At 47.5% G+C, this 23,823-nt stretch overlaps 1 protein-coding gene across 1 annotated transcript in view; it reads right to left on the bottom strand.

The window, feature by feature from the left end:
* The window catches only part of KSR1 (kinase suppressor of ras 1), a 60,046-nt gene extending 38,586 nt beyond the window's left edge, over positions 1 to 21,460 (bottom strand). The window contains exon 1 of the mRNA XM_065418299.1: positions 21,330 to 21,460. The gene's annotated coding sequence lies outside the window, so the exon portion shown is untranslated. The remainder of the gene's footprint in view (positions 1 to 21,329) is intronic.
* Positions 21,461 to 23,823: the final 2,363 nt, after the last annotated feature.

Raw genomic sequence — 23,823 nt, 5'->3', positions numbered from 1 at the left:
ACCTCACTCAACCATGCCCAACCGTGTTCCCCAAGCTTGTCTGAAAGCCTCTCTCGCTGAGCTGTGAGTAGGCAGATGTATGGTGTATCAGCTGCCGGTTACACTCACTCTCCCGTTAGTAACGGAGGCTTGTTTTGGCAGAATTAGAGCGACTCGGAAAGCGGGTTTCCCCCATTGTGGAAAAATTTAAACAAACAAAAATATCATTGTCAAAAAGTTTCAGAGGAAGTTTGATTTTTTTCAGTCAAAAAAACCCCCAAAAAAGCGTGGAAAGTGAAAAAGGGGGGATGGGGGGGGAAAGAGAGTTTGCAGCTAGAAGTTTTCTGATAAAAAAAATAGAGGAAAGCAGACATCACACACACACACACACACACACACACACACGACAAAACTCCAGTTTTTCCATTTAAAAATAAGCATCAGTGGATAACTTTCAACTAGCCCTAGCCACGATCTTGCCGAGGAATATATTTGCGCTACACTTTACAAACACAACAACCCACTGAAGCCAAAAAATATGGGATAAGGCTCAAAAGAGATGGACACAAAAGATATCGCAGGCTAGGAAGCTTGAAGTGATTTGGTATTTCCTGCACATAAGTCAAGTTTTGTTTTTACACCACCCCTCTGTTTCCAACTAAGACTTACAAACAGGGCCATCCTTAGGCATAGGCTGGCTGTGAAGGGCACCTGAAAATTTGGGGCACCCCTGGGTCTTAGTGTCCACCCTCCCACCTCTTCCTATCCCTGTTCTGACCCTTCCTGCAGGCTCCCACAGCTAGCTGCTGCAGCCTAGTAAGTTTTCCTCCAGTTGGGATCTAGTAACTTAAAAGGGAAAAAGCCTTCCAGTCTGCCAGACCTATTCCCAACACTGAAACTGTTAAAGAGCCATTCAAGTGGTAATGAAGCCATTTAAGAAGCATTTGCCAAACCCCAGGTACATACTGTCCATTTCTGAATTCACTGACAAACACAGTTGTGCATGACTAATATTTACTCAGAACATGTTAGTCTACAGGACCTTAGTTTAAAATTTGCTTTAAAATTATTTCATTAGTGTGTTGCTGAAGATGATAAAAATCACATCTCTAAAAAAATCCTTGCATAGATTTTTAGATGCACAATCTAAGTATTCATCTGTAGCCTTAAATGCTTGGATCTTCAGACATAATTTTTTAAGTAAATCCTTCAAAGAGACTACCCTTATCTAAAATACACATTTTAATTTTTAATTGCTATAGTACAAAAAACTTGCTTCCAACTTCTTCCTGTCCATCCCTTTCTCCCTTCACACCCCTGTTGAATAGGGTTACCATACGTCCGGTTTTTCCCGGACATGTCCGGCTTTTCGGCAATCAAACCCCCGTCCGGGGGGAATTGCCAAAAAGCCGAACATGTCCGGGAAAAATACCGGCCGGGCACTTCCTCTCCCGCGGCTGCTCTGCTCCTCCCTGGACTCAGACTTCGGCTCGGTTTAAGAGCCAAGCTGCCCGAGCCAGCGCTACCGGCTTCGGGCAGCCCCCTTGCCTCCGGACCCTGCGCCGCCAGAGCAGAGCAGCTGGAACCTGGGAAGGGAAGTGCCCGGCCGGCGGCTCGGGGTCCGGAGGCAAGGGGGCTGCCCGAAGCCGGTAGCGCTGGCTCGGGCAGCTTGGCTCTTAAACAGAGCCGAAGTCTGAGTCCGGGGAGGAGCAGAGCAGCTGGAGCCGGGGAGGAGAAGTGCCCGGCCGGGGGCGCAGGGTCCGGAAGCATAGGGGCTGCCCGAAGCCCGAGCGCTACCGGCTTCATGGTTTGCCGGGCAGCCTCCAGACCCTGCGCCCCCGGCTCGGCGCTTCCCCTCCCGGGCTCCAGCTGCGCTGGGGAAGCACCGGCCGGGGGCGCAGGGTCTGGAGGCTGCCCGGCAAACCGTAAAGCCGGTAGCGCTCGGGCAGCCCTTTTCGCGTGGCTGGGAGGGAGGAGGGGGAGTTAGGGCGGGGACTTTGGGGAAGGGGCGGGGAAAGGGCAGAGCCGGGGTGGTAAAGGGGCGGGGCCAGGGCCCGTGGAGTGTCCTCTTTTTTTATTTTTTAAATATGGTAACCCTACTGTTGGAGAGCCCTTAAAGGGACAACAACCCTTTCCTGACAGATAGTGGGACAAAGGAGTTTCCCTTTCTTTACTTCTAGATTTGATGAACTAGTTTTAAGAGAACCCTCTAGCAAAATCAGTACCTTAGTACGATATAAAACCCTTTGTTATGCCTAAAATCTTTGGAAACATTTTTTTAAAGTTGGTGAAATTTCATAAACATGTCTATTATGGAGCTCACACAGTAAATTAGTGTTCCCTTTTTCTAAAAGCAATGAACATTGTTATGAATGCACTAAACCTCTGTGACTGATTAATTTAAAATGTCTGTTTCAGTGAGTTAAATATGTAGTAATCTGGAATGATTACTTTATGAAGGCTTAAGAGTACATTTAAAATATAAAATCAGCTTAGAAATACTGATTAAGAAAACGTAAAACAGAGAAGAGCTACATCATGTATTCCATAATATTTAATGTTGTATACAGCAGGACAGCTGACTTGCCCTTACTACCAAGTTTTTGCAAATAAATCTGACAAACTTCAGGGTATATCAAAAACCCACGACTGACCTTTTTTATAACCAAATTTAGTGCTTTTAATTAGGTACCTTCTGCATGTCCAGTCTTCACCTTCTGGCATGCAGTGGAAAACATGCTCCATTTTCTTTAGAAAAATTGCAGAGGAGTGTTTTTTTCAAATATCAGAGGGGTAGCTGTGTTAGTCTGTATCCACAAAAACAACGAGGAGTCCGGTGGCACCTTAAAGAAAACAGATTTATTTGGGCATAAGCTTTTGTGGGTAAAAACCTCACTTCAGAGGCATAGAGTGGAAAATTACAAATACAGGTATAGTTATACTGACACATGAAGAGAAGGGAGTTTGGTTCTCCACTTGTAAGGTAACGCTCTTCTCTTCGTGTGCCATTATAGCTATGCCTGTATCTGTAATTTTCACTCTATGCATCTGAAGAAGTGGTGTTTTTTACCCACGAAAGCTTATGCCCAAATAAATCTGTTTTCTTTAAGGTGCCACCAGACTCCTCGTTTTTTCAAATGTCATTTGCTTCATGGATTTGGCTGGAAGGGTGTGAGCAGGGTGGGGGAAGGAAGAGAGGCAGGAGACAGTGGGGAGAGGGCTGGACCTGGGCAGAGTGGGGCGGGGCCTGGGGCAGAGCAGGAGTAGAGTATGGGCAGAAGAGGTGGGCTGGGGAGCTGGCCTCCCCAAGCGGCAGCTTCACCCACCGCCCACGACAGCAGGTAAGAGCGGGTCGGCTCCCACACACCCAGCGCGCATTGCATTCTCCTTAGGCGGTGCCGTATTCACAGAGCTGAATGCGCCGGCACCGTGCAGTCTGCGGGAGGGAGAGGGTACGGGGGTCTCTGCGGGGAACTGTGACTCTCCGCCACCATGAGGCGGGCCAGGCGGCTCGGTATCCTTTGCTGCCAGGTCCCCCCACTAGGCTGCAAGCCCAGGCTGCTGTCAGGCATAGGGCCCCGAAAATCCTAAGGACGGCCCTGCTTACAAACAGTAGAAGGTTAATAAGGAGTATAAGAAATGGGATAACAGGCGGAGAGATACAAGAATTCCTCTGAAACTTTTGCTCACAACAATCACTGTTACTAACCCTCATGATTTTACCACAAGTCTTGCGACATATCGTTCTTTTTCTTAACGGCCTCACAGTTCCTGAAGCCATAGGATTACAGGACAATTACAACTTTTTTTTTCTTCTTTAAATCAAAAGTTTTACACCCTCATTTCTTAGGAAAAATAGCTTGAAAACTTGAGTCCTAGAGGCTCAAAACCAAGCCAAATGGTGTAAGAATCAGCAATGTGTAACTTTTTTTTTTTTAAATCCAGTCTCATGATATGCCTGATTGATGATTTTTCAATGCTTGGGGTTGGCAGTACTGCTAACCGAGACCCCAACAAACAAATTTGAGGTTTGTGTTAAATTCTCTTCGCTCCCCACTCCCAAGACACACACAGCCATTCCGTACTTCCAGTTTAAGTCATTTTTACATTAGATTAAAGGAAAAATAATGAATCAAGAAAGGACAAATAAAGTCTCTAAGAAAACAGTGTGACATTCTTCTATAGCTTGCTGGGTCTGAGCAGAATGCAAAACTGCAGTTGCCTCAATCAGATGCCTAGGAATTTAAAGGCACAGTACGGAATAAAAAGAGCTGCTTTTCTTGAATGATTTTTGGTCAGATCAAAAGTAGGAGGCACCAAGACCCTTAGCAAAAACACAATGATAATGTATGCTCTTGGGGGATTTGTAGTCAGCTACTACAGATGCCACCAGTGCACATAAATATATAATAAAAACGATGATTATTCTCTCACTCTTATCTGATTCTGGGTAAGCTCATCTCAAACTAGCTGATTCACACAGAACCTTTTGAGATTTCTCCCATCACTAGTTTCTATAGGACAGAGGTAAATCCGGGACCTACAAAGAGACAGTTGGGAGGGATAAGTCACACTCCTACCGTTTTCATATTTTTCAATCATTTCAAGTGTTGTAAAATGCTCTACTAAATGTCCTCCAAACTAGGGGTAACATTTTCACAAATGCTGAAGTAACTTAGGTGCATGTCTACCCTTAAAATGCTACACGCTGCACCACTTCAGTGTAGACACTACCTATACTGACAAGAGGGGTTCTCCCATTGGCATAGGTAACTCACCTCCCTGGGTACGTCCAAACTACCCGCCGTACCGGCAGTAGCGATCGATTTATCGGGGATCGATATATCGCGTCCCGTTAAGATGCGACATATTGATCCCTGAACACACTCCGTCGACTCCGGAACTCCACCGGAACGAGCGGCGGTAGCAGAGGGAGGTAAGTTGGAATAAGATGTGTCGACTTCAGCTACGGTATTCCCGTAGCTGAAGTTGCGTATCTTACATCGACACCCCCTCCAGTGTAGACCAGGCCCCTCAGAGACAGTAAATGGAGGAATTCTTCCAATTGACCTAGCACGCTCCAACTGGGAGTTAGGTCAGCATAGCTAAATCTCTCGAGGGTGGGGATTTTTCATCTAAATGAACCATGACATGCTGTGGGGCAGTCTTCAGTCAGACAATGGGTTCAAAGCTTAGGGAATCACAAGAATGGGGGGGGGGGGAGAGGAAGAGAGAGCGAGAGAGAGAGACGAGACGACGGAGAGGAAAACGGAGGGAAGAATTCCAAGATGTCAAAATTTCAAAGAAAATGCAAACATTTCTCAGGAACTCATATGTCACAAGTGTTACAATATACAAATCTGCTGCTTCTTAGGAAAGATCACACAGCAACAGATCATCTGAAACAGGAACAACATGGGGCCAAAGTCTGCTCGTCTTTGGCACCATTCCCATGGAAGCCTACGGCGTTCTGCAGGCATATGGCCAGCAGAATTGGCTGGCAGAATCTAAGCCCACACCTACCATAGTAGATTCATTACTTCCCTGGCCACATCCAACTTCCACTCCAATACACCCCCTAGACGTTCACAAACATCTCTGCCCTGAATGTGCGCCAGGGTCAGCTCTACAAGACAGGTAGTTATCTTCAGAAGATGCAAGAAACCCTGTAATGGGCAATTATGCCATAATCTGACCCTTGGGGAAAGTTTCCTCCTAACTCTTACCAGTTAGTGGTTGACTTTCTATAGATTCCAAGGCCAGAAAGGACCTGCTCTCGCCTCCTGTATTGCACAGACCACAGAACTTCCCCAAAATAATTCCTAGAGCAGATCTTTTAGGAAAAAATAAAAATCCATCTTGATTTCAAAATGGCCAGTGATAGAGAATCCACCACGATCTTTGGTAAATTGTTCCAATGGTTAATTACTCTCACCGTTAAAAATTTACACCTTATTTCCAGTCTGAATTGGTCTAGCCAATTTTTTTTTTATTTTGCCCTGAAGCATGAGGACTTATGTCTCTTATAATTTTCTATCACTTCTCATGTAAATTTAGATATTCCCATTATGTATGTAGTTAAAGCAATAGGGATTGCATTCACGTCACTAAAAAAAAAAAAAAAAAAAAAAAAAAAAAAAAAGATTGATTGTCTCAATTACTTTTCAGGCAGGAAAGCAACCTACATTACTTAGCTAGTCCTGTTGGCAATCCTGTCATTCCAGATCAGAGTGTAAGTCATTGTATGCACACTGCCCTGTGCTGTTCCAAGCATGATGCAAAGGTAATCAGTAACCTATTACAGATTTTAATTTTTAATAGCTGCAATGTGTAACAGATTAAATTTGCCCTGAGAAAGCGAAGCATCTCAGTCTCCGCTGACTCCATTAACCCCGGGTTTAAAATTGCAACTACAAATGGAGGTGTGCTGTGGTGTGATGGTTGGAGCACTGAGCTGGGAATCAGGGGACCTGGTTTCTCATCTGGGCTCTGCCATAATGTGTGCCTTTGGACAAGGGCCTTAGTTAATCCATCTGTCAGACAGCAATAAGAAGGGATTTCCTATCTTTATCACACACTCTGGAATCAGATAAAAAGAGCAGTGACACTTCATGATCAGGTCAATGGACTGAATACTGGTCCCAGTTACACCTGTATAAATGAGGAGTCATTCTACTGAAGTGATTCTGTATTTGCACCAGTGCAAAAGGAGAGCAGAGTCTGGCCTTGTGTGCGCACAGATAAGTGGGATAGGAGAAAGGGTGTGGTTATGCCGTCTTTTCTAGACGAGGGATGGTAGATTTTACACTATTATCCCTTGCCACTGCACTCGCATCCAGGAAGGTAGGTTCTACTCCAGAGCGACGAGGAAGTGAAATATCTGTGATAGAGACAGGTATACCGGGAGTTTGGTTTAATGATGAAACATGGCTGCACAAATAGGAGCAGAAGATAGGAAGAGGCACGCTGGCATAAACAAATGCTGGATACTAGCTCAGGCTGCAAGCCATACACAGAGGGAAGAGTCACAGCACGTTCTGGAATTCTGTTCAGCACCAGATGATACAGAAAGATGCTCACATGTCCTTGCCTGTGAGAACTGCGCCTCCAGCCACCAGCACGCTGATAGGGGCTGCTAGGCCTAAAGCTGGCACAGCAGATTACACGGGGTCACCCATCTGTTATGGGTCGCACGGAGAAGCTGTACGCACACACCCCCACACACATCGTTGGTCTTCCCACATTGCCTGGTGGCTGACCAGAATTCCAGAACACTCTCGCTGGGTGGCTGGCTCGCAGCCTTAGCCAAGAGCAGACTTTTTAGCGAAGGGTGAGTAACTAAAGCAATTGCTGCTGTTTGGGACCTTGATCCTTCAAGGTGCAATACGCTGCCTGAGGTGCTGAGCACCCTCAACTCCCACTCCAGGCTTGTGGGGCTGGGCCTTATAAGCACTAAAGCCAGGGGCTTCAGAAGAGCTCAGGACCCACAGTTGAGGCTGGGTTTGCAAGACAGCTTGGCTACCACTTACTAAATAAGGGCCAGAGGATCAGAAGTGATCAGTAGACTGGGTGCCGAGCTCATCTGAAGATCTGGCCATCCACGCCAGACAGGAGCTGCTTGGTGCTAAGCGCTTTTGACAACCTGGCCCTGTGAATATACACGACGCTATCCTAGAAACGCTGGGATTGCAGCAAGACGGCACAAACCACTCAGAGCTCCATGCCAGCTCTGAAGCACAATTGGGCAAGTGATTTGCTGGGCAGGGAGCGGCATTATGATGGTCTCCGAGGAGGCACCAGACAAATCACCGCAGGAAGCTGGGTACTTGCTGAGCCAATGGTCTGATCTGCTGCAGCATTCCAGTTGAATCCCTGTTTCATAAACAGGGCTCAGCTACTCTCGGTATTTGTCCATAGTGAAAACAGATGTTTACACATGCTGCCTTTTCCACAATCCCTCCGTTTCCCCCGCTCTCGGTTTGAGCGGCCTCCAAAGACATTTTCCTCCTCTTGTGGGAGGACGCACTGAAGGCTCAGCAGAGAACTCCGTGTCCAGACTACATGGCTGCTAAATCTTGGACGCTGGTTTTTAAGCTCTGTTGTGAAACCACCAGTACTCAGCACTGGTTCAAGTCTGCCACAGCACCAGCAGCCACTTGAGTGTCTCTCGTTTGGGAGCCGACGGGGAGGCCAGATATGGGGAGTTTATTTCCTACACTTCAGCTGGCGAGTTAAGAGCCAGCAAAATGAACCACAAAAACAAAATAATTATAATCACAGATGTCAGAGGTGGGAGACACCTGTTTGGTCAGCTAGTCCCTGCCAGTCCAGGCTAGCTCCTGATGCAGTCGGAGCACTGCCAATCACCGCCAAATGACAACATGGACTCAGCAAAGGCTCCGCAGAGTTGGCAAAGCGTTAAGGGAGGTTGGCAAGGATTTAAGGAGACTGTACAAATGCTACCCACTTCTTCGCTAGCTCACAGGACACTCCTGTGCGGCTTTTGCTCTCAGAAATGGCCAGACCCCACAACTCGTCGCTTGCTCTTCTCCCTCTTTTGAGCAGGATCATGGCTGGGTCAGACAACACTGCCAACCCCCTATCCGCACCCCACGGGAGCAGGATGAAATGATATTGGAGTATTTATTACGAATGCTCCAGTCCCTGCTGGGGGGGGGGGGGGATGTACAAACTGCTTTGCAAAGATAGGCCTAGTCGATACAGTTTTTGTACTGGTATAAATGCAGAAATAAAAATAAAATTAAAATGGCATCACCCAAACAAACAGTTAAACTGGTAAATAAATTAATACCTAGCTCTTAGCTAGTGCTTTTCTTCAGTAGATCTCAAAGCACTTTACAAAGGAACCCCCTTTTACATATGGGGAAACTGAGGCACAGAACAGTGGGGGGAGAAGAGATGACTTGACCAAGGCCACCCAGCAGGCCAGTGGCAGAGTCAGATCTGCTGAGCCCTAGTCTTGTGCTCCACGCACTAGGCCAAGCCCTACCTTGGATGCAGTTATACCCACATAAAGGCGTCCTGTACGAGTATAACATTTCCCCTTCTCATACCGGATAAGCTATACCAGTCTAAAGCACCTTCCTACCGACATAACTGCATTCACACTAGGGGATTGTGTGGATTTAACCGTATCAGCCCAGTAAAAGCAGTACAACTTTCTACCAGAGACAAGGCCTAAGCCCCAATCCCTACTACGAGCAGGCATCTGGAATGGCATCCTGGCTGGGTTCCTGACAGACTACAAACAGAGCAGAGGGAGAGGGAGAGCAGCCAGGCGACTGCTCCTCTGCACAAGATTCCTGCATAGGATAGCCAGCGTGAGCTCCTGATACCACATCTGAGGAAGGCTGGCGCTTGCCAACATTTGATGAGTGGGCGTGGTCCTGTGCAGCAGCGTTTGTTGCCCCACAATGCCCAAAGCTCATTCCCAGTGGCGACCGCATCCAAACCCCGTTTCATCTGCACGGAGAACTGGGAGTGCCCGTAGATTCAGGTGCGGAGCTTGCTCCCCTTGAAAGCGCTGGCCAAATTCCAGGGTGGAATTTTATCTCAAGTCTCATATCATCTGGTGTGGTTCTTAGAGCCCCAGCTCCCAGAGCGATGCACTTCCCTTTCTGGCCCTCAGGACGGCAGAGAAAAAGCCTAAAAATGTGACCTAGGTGCATGCACCCTAAAGGCCCAGAAACCGGAAGGCTGATAAAACCTCCAAAATCTTATTGATTTTAAAAACTGAGATTGCCAAGCAAATCTCACGATCTTGGGACTGGCTGTACTAACATTCTCACTGGCTGCAGCAGCAGCTGGCTCCGTCATCAGCCCTGTGTTTTGTCCAGCAGATGGCATGCTCCTGAAGACTTTAAAAGCCTCCTCTTCCACCCTGAGGCTATGGCACTAGGAGGCACGGCCAAGGAGCAAATAGTGAGAAAGTCTTCAGGGCGGACGTTGCCTTGAGGGTGCATTCGGCAGCTGGCACAACAAGATGGGCTTCTACCTGAAGCTGTGTGCCATGACACCACGGACTTGGGAGCGAAAGCAGCTGCCTCACCAAACCCATAAGTGACATCCGATGCCGCCCTTCTCCTGCCCCAAGGAATTTAATTTTAGAGAGGGATAGAATGGCAAGTTGTAGGGAAGTATAAGCACAGAAAAGGAGATTATATTAAAACAATCCCAATGACCTTGAGTAGGGAAAGCTCAGACAGGCTTCCAGAACCTGCTGCCAGTCCCCAGGACACGCGACAAAAGAAACTAAGCCTCGGGGAGGGGGGGGGGGGGGAAGAAATAAGAGGCTTTCTTTAAACAGCCACTCATGTGCTGTACATATGTGGTGGCTTAATATAAAACTGGTCAACCTGATCCCTGGAAGATTGGCCTGATACGATTTATCTCCGCTAGCCCCCTGGCCAATGCGATAATCATGCGGGTCACTAGTTCAAGTTGGCACTTTAAAAAACAGGCTCAGTTGTTAACGGCTGAGCGGGAGCAGCTGCGACGAATCTAGTCGAGCAGATTCTGCACGACATGCTTTGCAAACCAACGTCTGGCTCACGAGTACGCAACGCGGGGATTGCGACAGTTCCGATCCCGATCTCGCTAACACCGATGGAACTCCAATGGGGTTCTTCCCGATCCACAGCAACTAAGTGAGAGGTAAAGCAGCAATGGATTTAACTCCGCCTGCCTTGTTTTGGTCTGTTTTTGGACGGTGCTGCTTTAAAAATGAAAATAAACCCAGCTCAAACACAGACCTCACAGTCCAATCCTGAGAGGAGCTGGGCTGTTTCAACTCCGAGGGTGTTCACTGGCTTGAGCGTAGAGCCCCACCATGCAAGGCATTTCCCTGAAATGTCTTGGAGGTACAGCTACAGCCTCTGCAGAGACAGTCAAACCTAGGAGCAGGCTCTGGGCGACTGTGGTTTAAGGAAAGTAGCAGCTGCTAGACACATTTGCTTTTCCATCCCCTTAAGACAGGCAAGCAGTCTAGAGAGCTGCTCGCCCAGCCCTCTGGCTGTTGCCAAAGAAGGAGTGTACTGCAGTTGGTCTCTCTACCCAGATAAGACAGCCTTAAAGAAGGCCCTACACACCAATTGCACTGAGGTGCTAATTTTCTGCTCTCTACTTCAATAGCGTTTAATAGCTTTCTTTTCATTTCTGTTGACAAGGGTGGGCCCAAATGCCACTGGCTTGGTATTTATATAGGAACAGTGGGGTATGGATGGACGAATGGGTGAGCCATAGATGGGAAATGCCAACTAGCAAAAGGGGAGACATGATCGAAATAGTTGTTCTAGGTTCCCTGGAGACACAGGTTCAAACCCAAGCAGCGTTTACACAGTCCCTTCTTGCCCACAGCCTACTGCGCATGGTTCTTTCGGAGGAGACCCTGGGTTTGATACTGAGACAAGGTGTGCAGCATAGGAACCTAAACAGATCCTGCCCCCACTGGGGGGGGGGGGGGAAGACTCCCATAGGCTTCATTGTGTTTAAGGCTGGAGCAAACCACCCCAAATATTCTGTGTGTGGACAAAGGAATTCCTTTTCTTGCAAGGAAAATTTTCCCCAGAGGACTCGGCCCAAATACTCCCTCTTCCCCCCAAAAACCAAACCAAACAAACTGCTGTGCGGCAGGCGATGTGCTGGCTGGCATATGGGACCACAGCAACATGATGTGCTATAAACCCAAGAGTGTGGTTCTGTTTCAAATCAAATCATGAGCGCTCCCATACCTTAGAGAGGAGGGATGTGCTAGCCTATGACTTGGAAGAGCCAAATTCAATTCCCTGCTTTACCACAGATTTAAGGCTGTAAGAATGGCCATACTGGGTAAAACAAATGGTCCATCTGGCCCAGGATTCTGTCTTCCAATAGTGGCCAGTGCCAGATGCTTCAGAGGGAATGAACAGAACAGGGGAGTTATCAAGTGATCCATCCCCTGTCATCCAGTCCCAGCTTCTGGTAGTTGAAGGTTTAGGGACACCCAGAGCATGGGGTTGCGTCCTTGACCATCTCTGCCCCCATCCTCTGAACTTGTCTGAGCTGAACAGTCCCCGTCTTTTTAATCTCCCCTCAAATGGAAGCTGTTCCATTCCCCTAATCATTTTCATTGCCCTTCTGTGTACCTTTTCCATTTATCTTTTTTGAGGGGGGGGGGGGGGGGAGAAGAGAGGAAGAGACCAGAACTGCATGCAGTATTCAAGGTGTGGGCGTACCATGGATTTAAACAGTGGCATTATGATACTTTCTGTTCCATTATCTATCCTTTTCCTAATGGTTCCTAACATTGTTCGCTTTTTTGACTGCCGCTGCACATTGAGCAGATGTTTTCAGAGCACTATCCACAATTCCTTCAAGTTCTCTTTCTTGAGTGGCAACAGCTAATTTAGACCCCATTATTTTGTATATAAATGTGCTTTACTTTGCATTTATCAACATTGAGTTTCATCTGTCATTTTGTCACCCAGTTTAGTGAGATCCCATTGGAGTTAATTACCATGAGTGATTTTGTATCGTCACACTTCCCGTGTGACCTTGAGCAAGCCTTAGTTTCTCTGTGCCTCAGTTCCCGATCTGTACAATGGGGACAACAGCACTGCTCTACCTCACCAGGGTATTAGGAGGATAAATAAATTTAGGGTTGTAGGGTGCACCGATACTAAGGTAATTAAGGTATATGCAAGACAGGCTGCTAGCAACTGTGAAGGCTTACCACCCTTGGTTCAGCAGAAGAGATCTGAAAACAAAAAAAGCAAACCAGGAAATAAACCCTTCTTAGAACAATGAGGAGGACTTTTCTACAAAACCCACCTTCATTCCAGACATACACCGAGTGTGAACTCTACCGTGTACATGCTTGAAAATGAGCACTAATGAAAGCAACCCTCAAAAAAAAAAAAAAAAAAAAAAAAAGTGTCAATCCTCAGAACAAGCCAGCCAACACTTCCTCCAAATCAGCCACTGAGTAAAATTCACTAAGCCCTTCAGCATCACCACAGTCCATCACTCCTCCAGAGAGGGCTTATATTATGCCTGGACATTGTGTTGGTTTTCTGCCCACAGGTGAATTCCACCTGAGGGAGAGCTTTGTTTTTCGGGCTTGTCTATACATGAAGTTATTCCCAGATAAAGTGGGGTGTGGCTTTAAAGAAGAATGACTATTCCAGATTAACTCCATGGCGTACAAGCCCTTGGTATTCTGGTATCCGGAACACCTGTACACGGAGGATAGTGGAAAGTAGCAATGCATTAGGGGTTTTTTGCCTCCACAAAATACCATTGCATTTACCTCCCTATAAAAACCTGCAAAATCTTCAGCAAAACTCACACGAAGACTAAGCAGATACCAAGAAACCCTTTCTACACAACTACATGTTGAAAAAAAAATGTCATGGATCCCTACAGATGTTAGCAATGTTGGGATAGTTTTTGCAAAAATTCCCTAATGCAGATAAATCTATAATATATTAATGTGTGACACACACACACACACAAATTATACATATACACATATATATACATACACACGTGTGTGTGTGTGTGTGTACGTACACACACACACCCCTACCTTTCTATGACACATGCAACATGTCTCCAACCCCAACCTGGAAACAGTTTCTTCTACCAGCTCTACTGAAGTGAGCTGACCTGTTCCTCACCCCCGTATGGGTGCTGTCTTTACAAAGCTGGACATCTGTCAAGGCCCCAAATGCCCCTTCTTAATCAATACATTCCTGGAAGATAGCTGGCTAGGCAAAGAAGCAGATGCTAGATAGGAGAAAGCCCATTACATAAGGTGCTTAAAGTCCTGCTGGTGACTCTAAGCAAAAGCATGTGAGGGAGGGTGCTCTGAAGATCGTCTTGGTGAAATTAGCTTTTATTCTGCCTTGGCTGCTCCAGTGCCCAAAGAGAAAGGCAATAGAGTATTAGCTCTCTGGTCAGTTCAAACAACAAACAATATTCTAATGGCCATTCTAGGAAGCCTCAAGTGATGTTCATAGATCACTCTAAACTGGATCTGCCCAGGTTTTGGTCTGGTGCAAACTCTCCCCTCCAGCTACTAAATCTCTCATACAGACACAGACATTCTTGGTGCACAGAGGTGGAAAGCCCTTGCCCAAATTGCGAACTGAATAGTGGATATGGCCTCCTATTGTACATGGGGAGGAGTCACAGACAAGGAACCTGTGGGAAGCTTGTTGTTACCACATTATATGTATATGGCATCCTGCTAAGAAATCTCCAGATGCCTTGTGCGGTCATAGTCAAGACTGGGCAAGTCTCTCTTTGATCATGGTGATGCCCTGCCGTCGCACAGGATGCAGATGGGATCAATCCGCAGCCCTCTGTTTGGAAAAGCATGGGATTGCTGAGTGGAGAGATGAAGCTAAGTCCTTGGTCTCATACCTCTAGTCACAACCTTTTGGAGAAGAGAGATAGTGACGTCCCAAGGGAGGTCTCGCCTGCTGACTGGCTACAGCCTGTTGGGAACATCAGCCAGGTATAGTGCTTATGAAGAAGCCTCATTTAGGGTTAAAATTTGCCCAATGCCTTGATGCTGTAAGTGGCACTTGGGCCATGTGCTGGTGCTTGGCGCTGGACTGAGTTTAACCCCCTACTGCAAACTTTGTGTTGTAAATAGAGGAGCCGCTTCGTCTTCCCCACTGCAAAGCTAATGCTGAATAGAATGGAGCTGGGTGGAGAAGTCCATGCTGCTAGGGTCTGTTCTTCCAAGGACTGCGTGGTGACCTAGTGGGGATGCTCCCGCCAAATGGCAGAGTGGTCCTGACCTGTGGAGAAACCGTGTGCTACGGAGTCCGGGAGAGGGGGCAGTAGTTCCCTCATGTTCCTCACAGCAACCCCCTGAGGCTACAGAGTTGGGGGCTCTCAAACGAGTCCCATCCAGGTCTCCCTGATGGGTAGGATGGCCACTGTAACATGGCCTTGAAGTTGGAGGCTGAAGAGGAGTACGCCATTCAAATGAAAGGTCTTTATGGGGAAACAGAGCTCCAGGTACTGCTTTTCCATTCCCAAGCTAAAAATACACTGCACAAAAAGCTACAACTCTCTCCCCAGACAGCTGGGCAGGACAGTCCATTACAAACTGGTCACAATCGGTCTGAACCACTCCACTCCCTGCAGCCTGACGGACGCTCCAGGGAAGGGAATGCTGCAGAGGGAGATGGAGGCAAACCCTTTGCTCAGTGCACTTGTTCTTCCTACAGAGTGCAATGTGTAGCCATCCGCCATATGATAAAATTAACAACTCAGCCTGTTCAGATACCAGAAATGTCCCTCAGGCCAGGCCCCCCGGGGGTTACACAGAAACTGCAAGAAACCAGAAGAACCTGAAACAACATGCACGGATTAGTCCAACCATGAAGTCAACGGAGCAAGGCTCTTTCCCTGCCAGCCTGCTCGCTCTGCTTTGCCTGATTCCTGTTGAGGGTTTAAAAAAGGAACCACACTGCTCCCATCGAATTCCATGCCCCCCTACCTTGATCAGAAAAAGATTTAATGGGCAACAAACTAGGTTTCACAAGTAAACACAACACTGATTGAAAAGAACGCCGTGGTATTGCTAGACATTCCCAAAGCAGAATCGTTACAAACCAGACCTGCCATTCATACCACTGATCCTCCTAAAAGCCCTGCAGTGGGAGACGTGTTTGTTTAATGCAGAGGTCCCCACATTGTGGGGCACAGAGGAATGTTCGGGGAGGGAGCGGGCCCAGGCCAGCCCCCTGCCGCTAGCTCTGCTCCGGCCCCAGCTCCTGACCCTGTCCCCAGCCTTCGCACAGCTCTGCACCTGGCCGTGGGCCTGGCTGCCGGCCCCCAGCCTCAGCCCCGATTCTGTTCCCAACCCCCGCTCCTGGCCCCAGACCCACCCCCAGCTGCAGGACCAGCCTCAGGCCCCCTTATCCCTGTCCGCGTTTCTCTCCCCCCAGCTGCAGCCCCACTCCTGGCCCCAGCTCGGGGGGGGGCAGACAGGGGCAAGGGGGGGCATGACTCTGAAAAGTTTGGGGACTGCTGGTTTAATGCGATCTCACCACTCCCTGTCTACAATAGGCTGCCAGTTATCAACACTAAAAACAGACTCCCAGGCTTGATTGACTAGAACCCCTGCGAGGGCAGAGCACAGCCAGTTCAGACATGTCTGGCAAGAGGATAATGAGGCTGCCATCTTCTTCAATTACCTTTAAGTCTGTGACAAAAAGGTGCAGGGAGCGAGCCACATAGTTAAGCATCCTGGGGGATTTTTCTTACATCAAAGAAAACAAGCCAACGGCGGGGCCCGTTTTAGAGAAGAAAAATAAACAAACAAAAAAAACTCATTTTCTTTTAAATGAAAACACTAAACCATGGATGTTCAAGCTGGAAAAGACCTATTAGATCAGTGATTCTCAGCCTTTCTATCCCAGAACCTCCTCCCATTTTGCAGAGATTTACACCCCCCCTTTAACGCTATGCAAAAGGCGGGGCAATCACACACACACACACACACCCCCGGACACCTGGTCCTACCCTCCTGGAAATCACAACTGCCAGTTGAGAACTCCTGCATTGGCCTATCCGTGCCAATTCGCAGTCCAGACAGGATTATGCCTTGTATTTTCCTAGCGCTTTGTCCAATCTCATTGTCACAGTACGTATCTTCCACGCTTGGGAAAACACGGCGCTCCCCACACATGCGCTTGGCGATAGCTAGCCCCTCCCTGGAGCACTTAGCCACCAGAAATCTCCTCAGCCTTTTGCCATAAAATGATCCAAAAAACAAAAAAACAAAAAACAAAGGAGGACAGACACAGAATAGCAAGCAGAGCTGCCTCAAACTATCCAACTTACTCCATTTACATGGTAGCGGGGGGGGGGGGGGGGGGAGAATCACCACAGCAACGGTCTTCAAATTTGCTGTCAACCGAGTGACTTACCCCTCACAAAATGTGCATTGTGGAGTGAAAATTGGAGGCTTCTATTCTCCACCTACCTCAGTGTCTGCTAGCCCGGCACCAAACAGTCCTCTCACTCTCCGCAGCATTACTGGCTCACTGTTATCCATGTTCACGGGAGTTTTAGCGATTGCCCAACGCCATAAACAGTGCATTGTTATTACTGTAATCTCTCCCAGAGCTAAAGGATCTGACAGGCGGACATTATTTTGGTTTTAAATACAGGCGTTCAAAGGGAAAGGAAAAAAAAAAAAAAAAAAAAAGCCAGCCAGCCATTCTAACACTGTGCAGCTTGAAAGCTCTCGATGGCTGGAGCAGTGTCAGTGAGCAAAAAATAGGCTTTGCGCTGGACTGGAGGAGTCAGCAAATATTTTAAATTGGAACCGGGGCTCTATTTCTGACAGGAGCGCCCGGGAGTTTGTGCTTCACTGCACAGCAGCTTTATTTTTGGAGAAGGCCGCTCAGAGTGCGGGGGGTGGACTAGCATCCTCCAAAGCTGAGAACGCCTTCTAAGAATGCGGGTTTTCCAAGTGCTACATCCCAGATTAGCACAGTCAGCAGGATATCTGGCAGCATTAGAAATGAAAAGCGCATCTGACCGTTCACATCATGTAACATGGAGCACAAGCCCTTTATTTGCTCGGGAGAGACAGCATGGTCCAATGGGTACAGCACCAGGCCTGCAGCCAAGAAGCCCCGGGTTGTCACTCTGCCCATCTACGGGGTGCCCTGGAGCAAGTTACTTCACCTCTTTGGGCGTCTGTTTTCCTTCCCACGCTTTGGTCGGTCTTCTCTATTTCGTTCATACGCTCTTCAGGGCAGAGACTCTCTTGCCGTGTGCTTATACAGTGCCCGATACAATGGGGCCCCGATCGCTGCTGGAGCCACTAAGCTATGGCCCAGAGGGTCCATTTTTCAAAAGCATCAGTGGGATTCTGGGTAAAAAATGTTAAAGCAGCTAATTGACTTGAGTGCCTAAAGCCCTTTAGAAAGGGAGATTTAGGCACTTCGCAGCCAAAGTCACGTAGGCACTTTTGAAAGTTTCACCCAGGTACTTTTCATCAATGATTCTCAAAGCCTGTTACAAAAAGGAAATCCAGTCCCATTATCCCCATTTTACAGAAGGGGAAACTGAGGCACAAGACAGGGAAGCGGTTCACCACAGGTCACAGAATCCATATCTCCTGACTCCCCGTGCAGCACCCTATCCATTAGGCTATGCTGCCTGAGGACTCCCTCCGCCACTCTTCCCCAGCAAATCACAGGCACTGCGTTTTATAGAACGCTACAGGAAAACATCCCTAAAGATGCTACATATACAACAACACGGAGCCCTGCATAGCACCCTTCTTCTGACCATCTGTTTTCAAAGCACTCTGCTCCAATGTGGATACATTTCAGGTTCTATAAAAACAAGCTCTTAGGAAACCAGAGCCCAACAGAAACAGTCCCATGATTTGTGTACAATTTCTAGTAGCCAACTCGTCACAGAACAGACGAGCAGCCCCCTGCATAGTTTACATCCCAGGCATTAAAGCCCCACCAGCTTATCCACTAAAGCTAAACGGATTTCATTAACTGCTATTGTCCAAGCAGAGAGAAAAGGAGGACGAAAAACCACCACCAATTGCGAAAAGCCAACTGGGATTTGTACAATCCTCTCTCTGGTTTAACAGTCCAGGTCTTTCCTTCCTCCCCCCCCCCCCCCCCCCCAACCTGCAGCTCCCAATTCATTCCCACAAGCCCACGCAAAAGTCAAACTGGATAGACTCCGCTGTGCATTTCCTGCACCGCTCATCTCAATGCTACCCAAACCAACTGCCGCAGCATGAGGAAACAAATAACCCTTGGCAATGAAACGGGATCAGAACCAAGGAAAAAGGAGAATTGGGATCAAAAAGCAATTTAAATAAACGCTGCGCACCACACTGGTATTTCTGACGGTGGGAGCAAGAAGAACCTGGCTTGTCTCTTTCCAAGACGATTGGAGACAGCAAAGGGGCTGTGAAGAACAGCGTTAAGCAGTGAGAAAGTTTGCTCTTCTGGGCGTGGAGCAGACACATATTTGCTCACCATCTTAGCAACCATGCAGAGGCCTTGAAATGCCCAGGATGGGGTGTGGAAGGTACTTCCCCCTCCCTTCTGCAGACACTGTAAAAGGGGTTTTCAATGAGTTCCTTAGACAAAAAGAATTTCTGTGCAAGTTCCAGTTACCACAGAAACCAACAACCAACCAACCTGGCAGCTCCGTCCCAGGAACAGACTTCACCGGTGCAGCTGCTGCATCTAGGGCAGTAATGCCCAAATCGATGAACTATTGATAAACCACCTACGTTCTACATAAAACAGCAAGGCCCAATCCTGAAGTCAAACCACTGGGCCAGATTCTGCCCTTTTAATAGCAATGTGAATCTGGAGTAACTCCACAAACAAACACCCCCCCCCCCCCGTTTTCACTCTCTTTATTCCCATTGGAGTCAAGGAAATCTTTTGCTGGAGAAAGGATTATGTGAAAGCTGAACTAGGACCTCGGGATTTGCCCGGAGCTGCCAAAACCAGGAAGAGCATTCACTGCTTATCCATATTCATTGGATTATCAGATTTGCAATCATTGGGAATAGACATCAAGCTGTTCACTTGGTGCTGGGCGGCGTGTACGTTGCTGAACGCTCCCAGGAACGGACCCTGTCTGAGCAAGTGCTCATTGACCGGTGAGAGATCAGCAGAGCCCAGCCCCAAGTGACGAACTTGTCAGTTTCCTGCAGTCAAATCTCCCCATACTCCAGTGGATACGAATAAGCATGTACGCTCTTGCCATTAACAGACAGAGCCAGCGCTAGGATGGGAGGCTCACAGTCATAACTGGCTCGCTGCCCACTTCGGGGGGCTGCCAGGCTGTCATGGGTTTCTCAAGCAGAGAGAGAGAGAGAGAGAGAATTACATTAGAAAAGGTCCACACTCTTCTGGGGTCACACCCCTCAGGCCTGGTTTTCAGGTGCTGAGCACCTATAGCGCCTACTGACTTCAACTACAGCTGTGGGTGCTCAGCACCTCTGAGAAGTCCGACCCAGGGAGTCTGGCTCTCCTCTGCCATGCAGGTGCAATGCCTCTCAATTTCAGTTTGACCCAGAGACTTTACTCACTGAACCCACTAAGGCAGGAATCCTTCGGGTGTGCCACAATCAAGGCTAGATTAATGGGAGTCTCTGCTCTCTCTTACCTCAGTGGAAATCTAGATCCACTGGGCCAAATTCTCTGCTGGTATAAATTGGCGTAGCCCCATGGCACAACTCCAAAGGCAGGCAAATTTACACCAGAGTATTGGACCCACGGAGCTCAGTAAAGCAGCTGCCAATTTACAGAGCTCATGCTGAGAGCAGAATCTGTACATAAACGAGGGGAAATATCCCAGTTAAATATCAACCAGACAAGAGTGAGGAAGTTCTAGGATCCAACTGCCAACTTAACTCCACCCTTGAATCCCGTTCTTCTCTGCATTTACAGGGGAGATCCCCACAAGCTCGAGTCTGCCCTGGCAGGTATTTTAATTGCAACATGACGATCTTTCAGTATACAAGATTATAACCTGAAGTCACCTTCCCAGCCTGTATCAGGTACAGAGGGGTCTCCAGCCCACTGCAGCCAGCAGTGTGAGGTGCAGGTGGACATCTGGCTTGTTTGGAGGCTGGTGTTTCTGAACTATACCAGGTGAATAGGTTACGGGCAGTCCCTGGTCCAGCAGAGGAGTAGGTGGGAGAAGGGTGAGTCTGGTCCATAAACGTAGCAAGATATTAAGGTACCCGATCCATAGTAAGCAAATCAACTGGAGCTCTACCTCCATTTTGTAGCTGGGGGGTGAATTTTCCCCGCTCCTCTGGATAGGGATGATGGGGAAAGAGGGACTTCAGGCAGGAGAGAAGAATCTTCTTATCAGCAGTTGAGGGAGAAGGGACTTGAGAAGCGCAGACCCACCGGGCCTTTTACCGGAGCTGCCGCTGCTGTCGCCCAGGGAGCTGGAAACAACATGTTGCAAAACCTGTTTGATCTCCTCTCATTCAGATCTGAACCAGGAAGAGACCGGGTACACTTGCCAACATGTGATACAGACGTTCCGGTGCTTCTTAAAGAGACAGTTATTATCTGGACTGGTATATATTTATATTTTCAGATCAAGCACACTTCAAAGCGGAGTTCTGCAGCTCCAACCCAGACAAAGTAGTATTGTTGTCGGAGCCAAATAATTATATAAAGGTGCACGCAAATCATTTGCAAAAAACCCCTTGCTTTAAATAACTTCAGGAGTCTGAATTACACCAGCAGGCAGTCAGGAAATCCAGTACTGAAGAGGTAGGCATGCTCTGTACCGACAGATTTGTCCCTTACCTGTACAACTTCTTTCTTTACATTGACGAGGTCTAACCAGTCATTGAATCTTGGGTAGCTGTTGAGCTCCACTGTCCGGTCATTCAAGGGCACGCTCAGCTTACACTGCCGCTGTCTGTTGATGTACCGGACCAATTTCACCTGTTGGGATCCAGAAAGCGAATGGTTACAGTTGAAAGCTCTGACTTTTTTGTTCTAGTGCAATAGGTCCCGGTCTGACAGGGGCTTGTAGGCGCTACTGGATTGCAAATAAATAAGCCACCACTAACAACTAACCAGGCACTTCTGCGAGCCAACAGTGCTAGTCCCTTACACTAAACAGCACAGCAACAACTTGGTTCCTCCTGTGGTTTCACTAGACAGGAGGGTGGCAGGAGGTTTCCATTCCTGTACAAACCTTCTTTAAACCATCACGAAAAGACAGTTGCCTATAGTGCTTAACTTCACCCAAAATATACCACATACATAATAGGGAGTGATCCATTGCCTTCTGTCTGAAAACTGTGCACACAGCTGGTCTACACTTCCCAAGGACTGCGTGTTCCTGTTGTGGTTACCCTCATCCATTCCTTCTGTGTGGTGGTTACACCCACTTACAGCATCTGGTCCACATTTAGACTGAGCTCTTCAGGGCAGGAAGTGTCTTCCTAGAACTCTGTACAGCACCCAGAATAACAGGGACATGCTCTGGTTGGGATCTCTGGCCTCTACTTCAAGGTAAATAATTATTTAAAGAATAAAAATTAAGTTGGACTCAAAACACCAATGCTTCCAGTGCCTGACAATCTCAATTTTGCTACAAGAGTTGAGAACACACAAAAGGAATATTATTATTTGTGCCTTATGTTTTTCCGAACATAAAACAAAACTCAAAAGAAATTTGTCATTGTTTCTATGTCACACATACCTAGAGGGCAGACATAAGCTTCAAAGACTTCTAAACAAAAACAAACACCTCAAAGCAATTTAGTCTATCTGAATTTTATTAACCAAAACAGGTCTACAGTAAAGCACAAGAATTTTAGCATTTGAGGGAAGATCAGATTTATAATTAAAAGGAAAAACAAACATGCATTTCTTGTCCTCTTTAATGTCTCTTCTCAAGTTTCCACAGGAAATATTTTCTGACTACATGTCTGCATGATGTAATGCATGCATAAAAATCATAGCTACAGAGGAGAAAAGATTTATTAGATCATCTAATCCAGTGGTTTTCAACCTGTGGTCCCACAGACCCCCCAGGTGGCCTACGTCTAAGATTTCCAAAGGGGTCCGCCCTTCCATTTGAAGTTTTTTTAGGGGTCCGCAAATGAAAAAAGATTGAAAACCACTGATCTAATCCATCCCCAAAGAGAGGGTGTATCAAACAGTTAAGGGCAAACCAACACTATGCGTCATCTTCGCTGAAAGGCTGGTGTATACCTCTGACCTGTCCACTGGTTTAGAATGATATTGCCTCCCATTGACTGTCCTGAAGAAGGCATGGATATCCTAATGCTACTTTGGGGTCTCTTTGGTGACACAGGTGACTGAGTTACCAGTATTTACAGTAGCGCCTGTTATGCATGAGGAACTTTCCACACATTCAAGAAGTCTGAGGCGCTCATGATCTAAAAACAGGCAGGTAAGCAGTAATACCTAGCTCTTATAGAACACTTTCCATCAACCAAACTCAAAGCGGTTTACAAAGGAGCTCAGTATCATTATCCCCATTTTCCAGATGGGGAAACTGAGGCAGTGACTTATCCCCATGTCATGCAACAGGCCAGTGGCAGAGCTAGGAATAGAACCCAGGTCTCCAGACTCCCTGTCCAGTGCGCTATCCACTAGGCAACACTGCCTCTCAGAGGAATGGGTGAAGTGGAACATCAACAGGTGATAAAGTAGAGGGGGCTCCATCCACAAGGCCTCTGGGCTCAAAGCCCTGGATTAGTTTAGTAGAACGCACAATGTGCAGTTATTGTGCACACACTGGGTGGCAGCACACTAGAAAGCCTCTCACTACTGGAATGCGACTTGCTGTACTGCACTTATTATATTGCCCATTACTGCCCCTTCGGTAGGTGGCTAGAAAGCCTGTGTTTTGGGAACAGTTCTCTGAAAGACAACAACTGTGGATTTTTGCATATGTACGTGGCCAAAGCATGCAACACTGGGCTAGGAAGAGCCCGGTAAGTCATACTCGGGATGGGGCTGCGATCCCTGGCCATAAAAAACTCAGCTTGATATTTCAGCAATAGTCGCAATGGCAAAGCAAAGGTGGCAGTCACTCAATACTGGGATCTTTATCTGGACCTGCACAGCTGTAGCTTCCAAACTGAACCGTTCGTCATACTAGCGAATAACCGGGGAGTGGGTCACTAGAAGGTGGGCGCACTCAAGACAAGTATCAGGAGATGGGAGAATCATTAGCAGGCAGAACAATAACTTGGGCTGCAATCATTAGATTAGACAGTGATCGCACAGTCCAGTGGCTAGAATGCTGCGCTAAAAT

This window comes from Emys orbicularis, chromosome 17 (genome assembly GCF_028017835.1).
Source record: "Emys orbicularis isolate rEmyOrb1 chromosome 17, rEmyOrb1.hap1, whole genome shotgun sequence".
Taxonomy (NCBI): domain Eukaryota; kingdom Metazoa; phylum Chordata; order Testudines; family Emydidae; genus Emys; species Emys orbicularis.
Note: the sequence above shows the minus strand (reverse complement) of the source record. Positions and strands in the feature narration are given on the sequence as shown.